The following is a 12,466-nucleotide window of genomic DNA, read 5'->3' on the forward strand; positions in this document are numbered from 1 at the left end:
CACCATAGGTATCCAGTCCTCTTGAGCTGGTTTGCTGCAGAGAAATCCTTGATGATGAGCCTTAACTGCTTCCCAAGCATACATACATCATCAGAATGGGAGCCAGATACTGCATTGCATCTTTCTTCTATACTACTTGAAGGCTTAAGTTCAGCAGTTAGGGCAGGACCCCTACCCTAAGTTCCTACCCCAGCCCTAAGTTCTCACCATCTGACCATGCCCAAAGCCTATCCAAATGGGTTCTAAGATCAGCTGACCAGGTCAACCACCTGATTCACAGCAGTCTCACAAGAATACCGACCATGAAGAAGACTGCCCCAAGAATGTGCTACCTTCCAGGAAAGTGATCTTCAGGTAAAAACAGATTTACACTATGAAGCCATGTTGATTTTACACCACACTGTGGTATAAGATTCCCCCCCCCCAGCCTGAACCCCTGAAAACTGTAGCTTGGTGGGGCTGCTCTGTTAGAGATCTTTAGCCTTCTGTGCAAAGTTATAGCTCCCAAGTTTCTGCACTGAAAAGGGAATTATTATGGAACCAGTTTAAATCTGTGGTGTGGATGTGTTCTAATTGTAACCAAATACATCAGTTCTTCTGCAAGACAAATCTTGAGGAAATGAACAATAACAGCACTTACTACTGTATGCTCCTTTGTAGCTCCCATTCATTTCAATGGGACTCATATGGAAGAACTTTCCACACTTTCCTTGCTATTTCCCCTCCATTGCAGTGTTTTGACATCATATTAAAACCTATGTAGCTTTCCCAAACTAGTCTACCTTTCTGCAAGAGAGCTGTTAAGCTACATCACAAGTCAAGGAGTTCTTCCTGAGTATGTAGAGTGGTTTTCCATTTACTGACATTCTTGCTGATTCTCTCTTTCCATGATCAAAGTGGAAAATCTTCAAGAGTTATTTTCCATGGGATCAACTCTATCGGCTGTTTGTAGCTTATTAAAATGCAATCCAATCTCTTGCTGAATGTCACTTAGCTGCTGGTTTCAGTGTAACAGAATCTAGCTGCTTCCACCATTTCTTAATCATATGCTGGTACAGTATTCAGTCTATACTGGAAAGGTGACCTAATATCAGCCTTGCAAACATTTTGTTGATCCTGTAGTACAGGGACTGCTACTGAAGCAGCTGCTTTAGCTTCAGCGATGAGGGTAGAATTTCAGTACTGGACAAACGCCATCTCAAAACAAAATCTAGAGGTCTTCCTAGAAGATGTTTGAGATCTGGTGAATCTCTAAAGCAGGGGTGGCAAACTTGGGGAGAGGATTCCACCTCACCTGCTAAGTTGCTCAAGGGCCAGATCTGTGACATGTCACTAGTTCTGACCTCACAAATGCCCTTTGTTACATAAGCACCATCCTGTTGTGCCTTTCCTTTGAGAGTTATGCTCTCCTCATCAGTCACCTGTACTAGCAAGGCTACAGCTTCTCTCTCAGCCATTCCTTGGTCTGTGGCCCAGTGAAGTGTTGGTTCATGAGATTACTGAGGTGCAAAGAGGGGGTTTCAGTGGAGCTTTGAGAGCTACCCAGCCACTGGAAAATTGGAGTTCTTGTACTATTTTAAGTCAATGTATTCTAATGAAAAGGGGAGGGGGGCTTTTTTAGACAGGTGATTTCTCATAATACCTTTACAGTGGTACCTCAGGTTACATACGCTTCAGCTTACAGATTCCGCTAACCCAGAAATAGTGCTTCAGGTTAAGAACTTTGCTTCAGGATGAGAACAGAAATCGTTCTCCGGCGGCGCGGCGGCAGCAGGAGGCCCCATTAGCTAAAGTGGTGCTTCAGGTTAAGAACAGTTTCAGGTTAAGAACGGACCTCCAGAACGAATTAAGTACTTAACCTGAGCTACCACTGTATTCCTTTTTTATTGTTTATTTCCTACAAGTTCCCATCTGCTTTTTTCTTTACCTTTCCTAGTTGACAGCAGAAAGGACATGGCCCTGCTAAGAAATGACAAAACTGGTTGACTGTATGTTTTCTGAATCCTGGGGTTGTTGTTTTTTAAGAGGAAGATACTATTGTCTCTGCAGAAGCTCAGCAGGAGGTGAAAATTGTTTGCTAATAACCCAGGATTAGTGTGCTGATCTTTACATTAAATATTAAGAGCTCAGAATATTTACCAATGCCTTCCTGGACTCGTTTGAGATAAGGAATTGTATCAGGGTGAAAACAGTTCATTGAGGGGTGTATTTTATATCAAGTTATGCCAACTTGACTGATCTGCAGTAATAAACTACAGGAAAAAATCAGATTGGCATATGCTATTACAGGGGGCTGCTAATAAGTACTAGGAAAAAGTGCAGGCAACAAGGACCATCTTAAAATAAACCTTCTTCTCCTCCCTTACATGAAAGGAAATGCCATTTGGAAGATGATGCCTGTTACAGCACACACATTAGGACCTGGGAGACCAGGGTTCATCACTGAGCCATGGAGCTCACTGGGTTACCTTAGCCAGGCATTGTCTCCTGGTGAGTTCCAACTGGAAAAAAAAACCCTAGTTGTGAGAATAAAAATAGAGGGGGAGTTGTGGAGAGAACTATGTGCACCAGTTTCAGCTCCTTGGAAGAAAGGGGGCATAGAAAGGTAGCAAACAAACAAACAAATAAATACTAAACACAAAGGATGCTTCTTGCTTCAGGACTATTGTTTTGGTATGTGCAAATATAACTAACTGAGTCACTGACTTGGCATGTTTATCTAGAAGTCCCATTGGGTTAAGTCGTGCCACTTACTCCCAAGGAACTGTGCACATATAATTTCACTGTGAACTCATACACTTGATTGACTGAGAGTTCTTTAATCAAGTGATAGCTCTAAGCATTTGTTGTTGCTGTTGTTTTGTACTGGTTCGTGTTGTCCCCCCCCCCACCCCACAATGCAGCTTTGAGGAGTAATGGACTGACAGCAGGCTCAGAAGAATAATGAACTCTCCCAAGTTCAAAATTGGTGGTTTCCAGAGTTCATTTATTACAGAAGCCTCTGGCAGTAGGGGAGCTCCAATGGCACAAAGGTGGAGAGATCAAGCTTCCCATGCAGAAAGTGCCTGGCCAGAATCTGAGTTTCAGAGTCTCAGGAAGCAGATTCAAACTATCTTTTGAAAAAAAGCAGGGAAGCAAACTTCAAGATTTGCATTTGGACAACCTTGGAGAAGTGCTACTAACCATTCCTTCATTGCAGGGGGTTGGACTAGATGACCCTCAGGTCCCTTCCAACTCTACAATTCTGTGATTCTAGGAGTAACAAGTACGAGTTACATTGGTCAGACCCCATAAGAAGGCAGCTTCCTATGTTCACAGGTAACTCACCTGGTTCAGGAAGAAAGTCATGACAGGAATAAACCTTGACTGTCAATAACTTTGAGGCACCATTTGGGGAACAAAATTTGAAGAACAAAACAGATATGCAAAATGAAACCAAACAATTCAGGGGCGATGATATGCCAGCCAAATAAAAGCTCAAATAGGTCAATTCTTCTAGAAATTGACTTGAATATTCAGATCATTTGAGGTGGAACAAATATTGCTGCCCCACATGCCACTTTTCTCCCTCAGAACCGATTTTTGGTGTCAGGCAGCCGTGAATACTTCAAAAACACCTAGATGGAGAAATTAATCTATCTTGCAGAGCATATTATTACATTAAGCCCATGTCTGATACAGCTTTACGCAGATAATGCAGCACTGTAAAGCTGAGACTTCTTATAATGATTCTTTCCCTCCCTTTGTAGAAGCACTCCAGTGCAATGGTTTTATAAGAACAGTTTTATGGGTGGTTTGTTAGAGCTGAGTTTGAGAAATAGAAGTTTTCACCTTCCACCCTGCAACCCACATGGATCTCAGAAGCAGGGCTGTACTACTGGAAAGCTCACTCAGTGGCTAAAAGGCATGGCAAAGGGGAAGTCTCACATTTTGCTTTGAGTTGTGGGGTGATAAAGGACTTATTTCACCCTTAAATAGCAAGTATTAACTGGGTCAAGATCCACCCCAGCAATTTTTGGTACTCTGAAACAGTGCAATTCTAGACATGTCTCCTCAAAAGTAGGGGTGGATGAATCAATCAGTCAGTTTCAGTTTCTCTCAGCTTCTCATTTTTCCAGTCTAAAGTTCAGCTTGCCACATTTCCACATCAGTTTGCATTTAAACAAAAAACAAAAAGACCCATTGAGAACTGGCATTTCAGTGCACATTTGTCCTAGTATACATACAGTGGTACCTCTAGTTAAGAACTTAATTCATTTCAGAGCTCCCATTATCCCTGGCCATTGAGTCATGCTTCCTGGGACTGATGTAAAGTTCAGCTTAGCAGGCTCTCTACAGCCTCTACCCTCATCCCTTTCCCAACCTTCATGCTTCCTAGAACAAACAAGCAAGAAGCCATGCAACCATGGCTCCCTGCAAGTGAACTGAACCTCTCTAAAAGAGATTTTATAGCTTGCATATATGCTAACCCAAAGATCGCATGATCCTTCTTGTAAGGAAACCAAGTTATTTCTTGTTAAGTTGTCTGGAACCTTTTTTCATATTTGTTTTACTGCCAGCAGATGGAGACTCGTTTGCTGTAACTTCTGGAAAAATTCACTTATTTGGAAAGCTAATGTCTGTGATTTATTCTAGCCTAAGTATTTCCGTGAGGGACGCGGGTGGCGCTGTGGGTAAACCTCAGCGCCTAGGACTTGCCGATCGCATGGTCGGCGGTTCGAATCCCCACGGCAGGGTGCGCTCTTGTCGTTCGGTCCCAGCGCCTGCCAACCTAGCAGTTCGAAAGCACCCCCGGGTGCAAGTAGATAAATAGGGACCGCTTACCAGTGGGAAGGTAAACGGCATTCCATGTGCTGCGCTGGTTCGCCAGATGCAGCTTGTCACGCTGGCCACGTGACCTGGAAGTGTCTGCGGACAGCGCTGGCTCCCGGCCTATAGAGTGAGATGAGCGCACAACCCTAGAGTCTGGCAAGACTGGCTCGTACGGGAAGGGGTACCTTTACCGTTACCTTTTTAAGTATTTCCATGGGAAATAGTTGTTTAAGGTGGATGAGGGCAGATGTAAAATCTAAGCAAATTTTGATATGCTTGGATGAATTGCCATTGGAGAGTAGGAATCTCTCTTCCAAATGTGTCTCTCCAACAGAAAGCAGATGATCTCATAAAATTCCTGCACCCAGTTGAACATGCACAATGTACTAACTTGGAGGTTTGCTAACATAAAGGTCACACTGAACAAATTAATATAGCATTTTACAGTGGTACCTTGGGTTAAGAACTTAATTCGTTCTGGAGGTCCATTCTTAACCTGACACTATTCTTAGCCCAAGGTACCACTTTAGCTAATGAGGCCTCCTGCCACTGCCGCGCCGCCACTGCACAATTTCTGTTCTCAACCTGAAGCAAAGTTCTTAACCCGAGGTACTATTTCTGGGTTAGTGGAGTCTGTAACCTGAAGTGTATGTAACCCGAGGTACCACTGTATTGCCAAATATATGGCTCCCCAAGAGATTCTGTTGAATCTCCTGTCTCAGCTCCGCTACACAAACCCCCAAGAATCACCTCTCAACTCTCATCCCTTTGTTTGCTGTAAGAAAGTGCCTCTACATTACAGCAATCATTGCAGCAATCACTACACAGGGAGACTGAGCAATATCTCAGATGCCTGCACTCTTCTGGCGCGAAGCACAGGCCAACTTTGAAGCTGTGGTGTTATGAAAGGAAAGACAACTCATTGCAAAGAGAATTATCTGAAGCACTACAATAGCAGCTATGTAACTGCATGTTGTAGAATGTAGTGAGTGAATTGTGCAACAATTAAAAATATTGTTAAAATTGGCTCACTTGCCGTATGTGTTTGGATTCTCTACCGGCTGAAGGTAGATAAACAATAGTTGGCACTATCTGTACAGCAACATTACTTCCTGCTTAAGAAGGTGGCAGTGGGAAAACATGGTGGGAGAGATAAGGTAATAGAAAATAAACCGGAGGTGGTGACTTTGGATGACATTTCGCTCAGCAAACGAGACTGCTTGGCTTGCTGTGCTGCAGCTTAATACGATTTCTTGCAATGATTCTGGAATATAAAATGTAGCCACGTCTGCTAAGATCCCATTGTGATAACCTTAATTAAAAATACATTGTAATCATACATCACAGAGATGCACGCTCGTAAGAGAATTTAATCCAAAGCTACTTGCAACCTTTCCAGCTGAGATCACCAACCATCAAAAGTGTGCTTTCAAAATTGGACTGCAGTCTACCATGTGTGATAATTGACAGAATCATTCCCACCCCCACTCTCTCCTGCTCCTTCATTTTTCTGCCTGTGCATCAAATCAAGAAATGTAATGGGTGCTCTCTGACCCCAGAACAGGGGCTCTCATGCTAGCAAATGGGTGAATTTTAACATTACACAACAGTGGGATCTGGTGCAAAAGTTGTGCTAGCAGACATTTGTGGCGTAACAGATGGTGTAACACAACTCTGTTGTGCAACAAAGTCACAACGCTCTTGCACAACAATGTTCCACTGATAAAGCATTTTGCCACTGGAACAAGTTTTCTGCTACGTGACTTCAGGTTGGTGCTATATTGGATAGAACCCATGGGGGAAGGCTTGTAATTTTTATTTCTCCATCGGTTAATGGATCCTCACAAACTGAAATATGATGTTATAGTCTCGCAGGCTTCACTTTGGAAATGATTATGTCAGATACGGTGTTCTCAAACTTGCTTTTCAAACTTGATCATTTCCTATTCCTCAAGGGAAGAGAAGCAAAAATTCCTCAAGCTTCACCAAGATCAAGAACTTAGAAAAGAATGACATCTCAGTTGTTATATTCTGCTCATACTCGGGGACAATCAGATCCAAATACATAGAATCAGGGCTTCACAATAGTTAATCAGCATGTTCTAATATGAATGTGAATGAATGAAACAAGTGAAGTGTCTCTGAAAAACAAAAAGTCTCTTAGTCTAGTGGGCTTGAACTGCTTCAAATTGCAGGTCAGGGATTCTGTTCCTCCACATAAATGATAGCATAAAGATACTTCCACATGGAAAACTAGAATGTCAAACTAGTCTAGAACCCTTCTCTCTAACATTGGTCTTATTTGGTGCAGGGGCATTTTGTATGGAGAAGCATTTTATCACATGACATTCCCACCCACTGAATTTGAAGTGGAATACACCTGAAACAAGGGATGCGGGTGGCGCTGTGGTCTAAACCACAGAGCCTAGGGCTTGCCGATCAGAAGGTCAGCAGTTCGAATCCCTGCGACGGGGTGAGCTCCCGTTGTTCGGTCCCAGCTCCGGCCCACCTAGCAGTTCAAAAGCACATCAAAGTCCAAGTTGATAAATAGGTACCACTCCAGCGGGAAGGTAAACGACATTTCCGTGTGCTGCTCTGGTTTGCCAGAAGCGGCTTAGTCATGCTGGCCACATGACCCAGAAAAACTGTCTGCGGACAAAGCGAGATGAGTACGCAACCCCAGTTTCGTCCACGACTGGACTTAATGATCAGGGCTACCTTTACCTTTACACCTGAAACAGGTTGACTACTTCAGTGAGAACCCAGACACACAGCAGCACTGGATAGCACTGCAATATTTGGAATAGTTTTCTGGGAGAAAAAGGTCAGGAGGTACAAAATTTGTACCTTTTTCTAGCACCTCTCAATATTTCAAAGAGAGACTCGTTTCACACTTTGAGAGCCATAACTATGGTTCACCCAGAAACTAATGTCCCTCAGATGCATGATCTGTGTTTGTGTCAATTTGCACTGTTAATCCATGCCTTTGACTGAGAGCAAAGGTAGCCAGATGTTGTAGGCATATAGCTCTCATCACCCCTGACCATTGGCCATGCTGGTTGCGGCTGATGGGAGTTACAATCCAACACCACTTCAAAAATAAAAAAAGGCAGTTACCTCGTTGCTGTCTGGGAGTGGGAATGAACACAAGAGATGGTACCCAGATTCCTAATCAAATCACGTGGAAGTGTTCAGTGAAGAATTGCCTGCCCTCTGTGCCACCTGGTGTTTCAGGAGGAGTGTTGATTGAGAAACAGAATGTTCTGTGAATGGGAAAGGATAGGCCAGGATCTCAGCAGCTCTACCTTCACACTTGGAGCTTGGCGGGTGAATGGTAAAGAAGGTGAGGGGGAATGGAGAAAGGAGATTACCCAACTGCCTTCCCATCCTTTCACTTTCTCACACATTTCTGTTTCCTAGGCTCCCTCTAGAACCACTTAACCCTTTTTCCTCTTTGGGAAGTGTAGAATCACATCCAGCGAAATTACAGTAGTTATTCCATTGGACTAAGTCTTCTGTGTTTGTCCCCCCCAAAATAAAAATAAAAAATACTATTATAGATTCAGCTGTTCTTTAATAGTTCTAGTCTGGTTTTTACTATGACAAGACACAATTCCTCCGAAAAAAATCCCATGTTACAATCTTGTTTCATACTCATATTTATTCCTGTTACTGCATTTATTTCTACTGCGGCATGTGTTTCTATTGCTATGATTCTTTAGCAAATCAATACTGACAGGAGATGAAGTGAATTTCGCCCCCCCTTCCTATTAGCAGCTTTGCAGACAACCAGCTACGTTTCAGAGGTGTCCCTAGGTAAGCTAGAGGTGTATTAAACAAACAAGTTAAATGTTTTCAACATCAGGTCTCTCACATTCTAAATATATTTTTTTGAATTTATATTCTCTTAAAACATCCCCAGTTGCTTCCATTTACGTTAAGTGCTTAATGCAGGGGTTCACAACCTGCAGCCATCTGACTAATTCCATGCAACCCGTGGTCTAAATGGCAAGTAAACTATCAGTTCAGACCTCTGGAAAGAGTGATATGTCCCTCTCCTGGCAGTCTGCTGAGTGGGGGTGAAGAAGGGGTGAAGAGAAAGAGGGAAAACAGGGTGGCATAGAAGGAAGAGGAGTGGCTCTGTCTACCAATGGCTTCAGCCCTATCCACCACCAACATTCAGCCCTTGGGGGGGGGCGGGATTGTCTAGCCATATCTCAATTATTAAGCTTCAATTGACTACAGTACTTAAAACAGTGAGTCATTACTACTCATGAAATTGTCTGAAATTGCACATCTTTTCAGTATGTTGTCAAAACTGATTGCAGCGTTGTGCAATGTGCAGGCTAATAATAATAATAATAATAATAATAATAATAATAATAATAATATCAATCTGCAGGTATAACTTATACTTGGGGTTCCAAGTTTATATCTTGCCATCCCTTAATAATAATTATTGTTATGATGCATTTTTCAGGTGATCGATTTTTAAATGCAAAAATCGTCATTAGATGGGGTTCAAAACGTCCGTGAAAAACCCCTCCCTCCCACTCGTTCACATTTTTCACACCCATTGTTGCCCTGGTTTCCTGCTACCTTGCTACCATTTTTAATGTGAAAGCACATTTTTCACACTCGTTTTTTTATATTAGCTCTTTTACTATGTAATAATCTGTATGGTGATGCACCATAAAGTATGACTTTTAAATATCTGTGAGTTTTTAATTGCCTTCTGTACCTTTTGAATGCCCCACACAAATTACCCCAGATTGGCAAAATCTGCCCCACACTCCAGTTTGATTCAGAAAAAGTCATAATATGGCACCATCCACATATATGACATTTTGCAGAGTCCTATAAGCTTCTCTTCCAAATCAGGTTATTACCTAATTGCATTATTTACTGCTGCACCTGGGTATAATTTCAGTGGCTCCACCTTCTGGCTTAGTTCAAATTTGAAATAAGAGAAAGGACTGCTACTATGTTGAAACATCATGACCATTATTTTGTTTATCAGACTTCTTCCTTCCTTTTGTATTTGTCTTTCCAACTTTTCATTTCATGGCCAGACAGTGCAATCTTATGTGTGTCTACTCAGTTAGTAAGTCAGTTAAGTGTGTAAGGGATTGTGGTGCAGCTGATTTTCATGGTTTATCAGTCTAATCGCTCTATCCCTACCTTGCTAGCTATGCTCAAAAATTTCTCCTAGTTATCACATGGGTTGCAACTCTAGGAGTATCTTAGGCTTTAAACCACAGCTACTTTTGGGTTTCTGATCACCCTCTTTAACTGCTGTTTCTTTCAGGTCTCTTAGTGATTCATCTTTCCTTGTGTCTGCTTTTATCTGCTGCATTTGTGTTAGCTAATGGAAATGCCTGGGCAATTAAATCTGCATACGCTTTTGTTTCACTTTCTAAGGCCTTTTCTGACTTCACATGGCAAATTACTGCTCTAGACTATGGTAATGCCACTGCGGTATACATAAATTTATTTAGCGCATGTTGCAACCCAATTCTACAATTGCAGCTTATTCTTAACTTGCCGTTTGTTCATTGCCTTTGTAAAAAATGGGTTGTGGTCTATTGCCACAATTCTACAATTGCAGCTTATTCTTAACTTGCCGTTTGTTCATTGCCTTTGTAAAAAATGGGTTGTGGTCTATTGCCACTATGGCCATCTAGCCTTATATATTAAATACAGAACATTTATTTGCAACTGCTATGTTAAGGGCACCAGCCTTTTCTGTGATGGTGCATGGGTCGAAATCTTTATGGATGCACCTGAAGTATAAAATTTTATTATGGCTTCTTCGTTAGCTTCTCTTTTAAGGCATTCCTGCCTTCTTGAAGTGTGTTCGAATTCATTTTATTTTTAATCAACTTTCCTGAACAGTACCATTTAGGCTGTTGTTTTCATGGTGATGTGATTTCACAGTGTAACGGAGGATGAGATCAAATATGACAAAGGGCAGTATTCAAGCAAATAGGTTGATAAATTATATTTGCTCAGATAATTGATAGCTTCTAGAAACCACGGGCAGTCATTCATTGACTGGGATTTGGCATCCTCTTGATGGTTCAGTGCTATCCCTTTTCACTCCTCTGAGTGAAATGGTTTCTTCCCCAAATGCCATTAAGTAACTTCTCTGAATATAACATGTTGCCAAATAGGCGGGGAAAATCCTGAAAGCTGCAGCAGAGCAATATTTTTAGAACTGAAATGTCACAAAGTAGTGAGCAAGATTTCTATTTAGGCTGGATTTCAAAATACAGGTAAAGGGTGGGGCAAATGGGTAGATAGGAAACACCAGCCACAATGTCTACAAATGTTGGGGCATCAGCACCATGACTAGATTTTATCACATACACAGCCAACCTGAAGAAGTTCTGGAGCACTTGAAATCATGCTCACCACTTGGTGACATTTCAGCTGGTCCTAATAAAGGTATTGTCCTGCTGCAGCATTTGGATTTTCTCCAAACACGTTCCTCTCGGTTTAATTTCCTAATTGGATTTCAAAACAACCTAAGCTTCTTTTATCGTGTTTCTCTTTACTGAGTTCTCCCACGGCCAGGAGGTGCTTCCCTGAGATGACATTATGTGCGTTCTCTGGGGTGGCCAGTGACCTCAACGGCACTTACTGCATCTGGTTAGCTCTGCTTTAAAATTGTCTTCTAACGCGTACGGCACCTGTCCACACGACCAATCAGTAGGAATACCACCTTGTTTCCCCAGATGATGTGCTCACATTGCTCATGTTGTGGGTCTGTGTAGGTACAAAAGCATCCACCATACCACAGGCGGCCAGGTGGCTTAAGCTTAATTTGGTATGCTCTAACCTTCCAGGGACGCGGATGAAGCTGTGGGTTAAACCACAGAGCCTAGGGCTTGCCGATCAGAAGGTAGGCGGTTCGAATCCCCATGACAGGGTGAGCTCCCGTTGCTTGGTCCCTGTTCCTGCCAACCTAGCAGTTCGAAAGCACATCAAAGTGCAAGTAGATAAATAGGTACCACTCCAGCAGGAAGGTAAACAGTGTTTCCGTGCGCTGCTCTGGTTTGCCAGAAGCGGCTTAGTCATGCTGGCCACATGACCCGGAAGCTGTACGCCGGCTCCCTTGGCCAATAAAACGAGATGAGTGCCGCAACCCCAGATTCGGTCACGACTGGACCTAATGGTCAGGGGTCCCTTTAGCTGTAACCTTCCATCGGAGTGTTGATTTGCACCAGGTCATAGCAGCCAACTCCTAGAGCCCACAATAAAACATTTGAGCCCACGTTAATGGGCATTACCATTCAAATGATGTGTGTGCACTGTGTCTCGTGATTGATAATGCAAGTCGGGGCTTACCTGGCCCCCTCAATATTTTATTCAAGTTGGCACTGCTACACCACATACTTCCTTTATTATGTAAAGGAGATCAACATTGCCATGTGCGGGGAGTGGGGTGCAGGCTGCGCTTTGTGCATATATTTATTTATTACATTTATATCCTGCCTTCTCTCTTATCCTTGCAACAATCCTGTGATGTAGGTTAGTCCGAGAGATAGTGATTGGTCCAAGGTGAGTTTCATAGCTAAGTACAAATCTAATTTACTTAGGGCTGCCCTGTGTTATGTATTTTAGCACATAAAAATTAATAATAATCACATTT

General features: G+C 42.5%; 2 long non-coding RNA genes across 2 annotated transcripts; one reads left to right on the forward strand and one right to left on the reverse strand.

Annotated features, from left to right (window-relative positions):
- The first annotated feature begins 1,382 nt into the window (after positions 1 to 1,382).
- On the forward strand, positions 1,383 to 3,377 carry LOC309371222. The gene is made up of 3 exons (XR_014168935.1): positions 1,383 to 1,504; positions 1,937 to 2,063; positions 3,257 to 3,377. It is a non-coding gene; the product is annotated as an uncharacterized lncRNA (long non-coding RNA).
- Positions 3,378 to 6,571: 3,194 nt separating this feature from the next.
- LOC309371313 lies at positions 6,572 to 10,267 on the reverse strand. The gene is made up of 3 exons (XR_014169040.1): positions 9,702 to 10,267; positions 7,930 to 8,131; positions 6,572 to 6,953 (listed from the first exon to the last, which is right to left on the reverse strand). It is a non-coding gene; the product is annotated as an uncharacterized lncRNA (long non-coding RNA).
- Between the last annotated feature and the right edge of the window lie 2,199 nt (positions 10,268 to 12,466).

This window comes from Podarcis melisellensis (genome assembly GCF_964234715.1).
Source record: "Podarcis melisellensis genome assembly, chromosome: 5".
In the NCBI taxonomy this organism is placed as follows: Eukaryota; Metazoa; Chordata; class Lepidosauria; order Squamata; family Lacertidae; genus Podarcis; species Podarcis melisellensis.